Source organism: Vicugna pacos, chromosome 2, assembly GCF_048564905.1.
Source record: "Vicugna pacos chromosome 2, VicPac4, whole genome shotgun sequence".
NCBI lineage: Eukaryota > Metazoa > Chordata > Mammalia > Artiodactyla > Camelidae > Vicugna > Vicugna pacos.
The window spans coordinates 9,636,873-9,639,757 of record NC_132988.1 but is presented as its reverse complement, the minus strand read 5'-3'; the positions used below and the strand labels follow the sequence as shown (position 1 = coordinate 9,639,757).

Here is a 2,885-nt window from a genome sequence, read left to right as displayed (position 1 = left end):
ATCGCCAGAGACAGGGAATTCGGGCAGAGAAGCCTAAATAAACAAACCACGTCACTTCTTTAATTTACTACCTCAAGCCCAAACTCTGTTTACAGCCTCGCTACTTAAACCCCCTAAAGCTTAATTTTCTTAAGTTTCTTTGTCCTGTCAATTCCTCACAAATTTATTATATTTTTGTCTAAAAAGTGTAAAAGGTGCCTTTTTTGGCCACTTGTTAGGTCCCATTCCTATGAGACCTCTGTGCACGTGAATTAAAATTTGTTTCCTTTTCTCCTGTTAGTGTGTTTAGTGTCAATTTTATTATTAGTCTAACCATAAGAATTTAAGATGGGTAGAGGGAGAAATTTCCCTCTCCCAGAAATCTTAGTGATGTCCGGAATATAACATACAGGTCACTGTCTAACAGCCTGTCCACCGGGAGGGTACCACCATGTTCTCTTGGGGGGCGGGGGGCATCGTGGGGCTCTCAGCCAGGGCTGTGCAGCTGCGATGGATCCAAGTTCAAAATATGGCAACTTTGAAAGATATTACCAGGTGACTAAAGTTGATCAAAAACATGCAGAAAATTACCAACTGTATGAAAATGGTAGCAGCAGCAAAATAAGCCCAAGCTGAGAGGGAGCTGAAACCAGCCGAGTGTAGGGAGTAGGATCCTTGGCTCTGCATGAAAAGGCTGACGTAAAAGCGCCTGAAGACAAGAAGAAACACCTCCTCATCGGTGTGTCCTCAGACTCGGGGCTTTGTGGTGCTATTCACTCCTCAGTTGCTAAACAGATAAAGCGTGAGGTGGCCGACCTCACAGCAGCTGGGAAAGAAGTGAAGATTGTTGGCGTTGGTGACAAAATCAGGGGTCTACTTCACAGGACTCAATCTGACCAGTTTCTGGTGACGTTCATAGAAGTGGGAAGATGCATCAGTCATCACCCTTGAATCGTTAGATTCTGGATATGAATTTGATGAAGGGTCTGTCATCTTAAACCAATTCAGGTCTGTCATCTCCTACAAGACAGAAGAAAAGCCCCATCTTTTCCATTGATGCCACCGCAAGTGCTGAGAGCAGGCGTGTCTATGATGACACTATGCTGACGTGCAGCAGAACTCCCAGGGGTACAGCCTGGCCATCATCTGCTACTCGCCAGCGAGCAGACGGCCAGGATGACGGCCATGGACAGCGCCAGCAGGGACTCTTCTGAGATAATTAACAAATTGACTTTGACATTCAGTCATACCCGCCAAGCTGTCATCACAAAGGAGTTGATTGAAATCTTCTCTCGTGCTGCAGCTCTGGATTAATGAAAATCAAGTTTCATCCTAAGACAAGGGGTAAAGAAGAAAAATTCAGCCAGCTGGTTCTGTTTTTAGCTTACTGCTGTCCTTGTCGGAAGAAATTCTCGGTCCAGTGTTTAAATTACTAAAGACAGCAAGATATTTGTATATTATCTTACAATAAACCACTCACCATAAGAAAATAAATTAACAAAATACAGTTCAAAGAGATAAGCCTCATCTTAACCTTCAGAACAATTACCTTGCCCAAATTCCCATAAGCACACGGTACATGGCCCTAAACATCTCAGAGAAGGTATAGTTGCTCTGACCTGATATAATAAATTAAAATTTAATTGATTTTTTGGAGATTACTAATTCGCTTCACTAATGGGACCCCATGGGTGCTCCTACACCCAGTGAAAATAGATAATGTCACTAAATGTTAATTGAAACAGAGCATTCAAGTTTGAAACCCATAATGCAAGACTTATTTAGAGTAGAAGTGGTTAGCCTTCTCCAGATAACCCCAATTTGATCTGTTCTTAGACTTGAAAAGAGAGAATGGAATCTCACGGTGCGTGACCACAACCTAAATGCTGTGTTCTCACCCAGTGTTGTCTACTTCCTGCTTCCATTCAACCAGCAGCTGGTAAATATCTGGCTGTTATAGATTTGGCCCATATGTTCTGTTCAGGGCTTATTTCAACAGCTTCCCAGCCATATATTTCCTTCACCTCCAGAAGGAAACCACGCACCTCTATCTGGCTATCCCAGCGCCTCAACAGCCTTGCCTTGGCCCATGTCTTTGCAGGCAAAATCTAAACTGCAATCAACTTCTCCAGAGGCACAAATATGACTTACCTTGTTGATATCATCCGCCACAGAGATCCATTTGAAAAACTCAGGATGCACAAAGGACTCACAAAGGAGTTCACAGCAGGGGAATGAGTCATCACCCCACACATATTGCAAGGTCCTCCTACTTTGTTGAAACTCTTGAAAATTATTTGGTAACTGAGGGCAGCTCCGTCCTAGACACTGTCAGGAAATAGCTAGTGACCCTTTCTGCACCCACAATGTGAAAACAAGCCCAACATCTTCTAGGACTTTTTGGGTTCTGAAGGCAACATATTCCTCATTATAAATTTTACTTCAGGCCATTTATGATGTTACTTGGGGATCAACCCACGTTGAATGGGGCTGCCACCATGAAAAGGCTCTAGACACTGTCTAGGCTGGAATCCCATTAGTGCCCCAGGGACATCTTCTCTGTGGGGCTTCAGCAACTGCCTCATGCTTCCTGGAGACTCTGGACCACTGTGACAGCCACAGGTTCCCCTGGGCTCCTGGTGCTGCACCCTGACCTGCTTGGATGTGTGCCGTGGCCGATGTCGACGTAACCCTCCATCCCAGCCACCCACAGTGCCTTAAATTATGGACCAGAAGCCCACCAGCGCACCACAGCTACCCAGACCACCTTGCTACCAAACGGAGCCAGCCCCAGGCCCTCTGGCACATCACCCCTGCAGGAGGGGTGGTCTTTCCTCTTCTCAGTTGCTATTTTGCATCATGCCGTGGTATTAAAGGAGGTCACCCCTCCCAGACTGCTTGGTTAG

The 2,885-nt window shown here is 45.3% G+C and overlaps 1 pseudogene; it reads left to right on the top strand.

The window, feature by feature from the left end:
- Positions 1 to 457: 457 nt before the first annotated feature.
- On the top strand, positions 458 to 1,293 carry LOC102536973 (ATP synthase subunit gamma, mitochondrial pseudogene; annotated as a pseudogene).
- Positions 1,294 to 2,885: the final 1,592 nt, after the last annotated feature.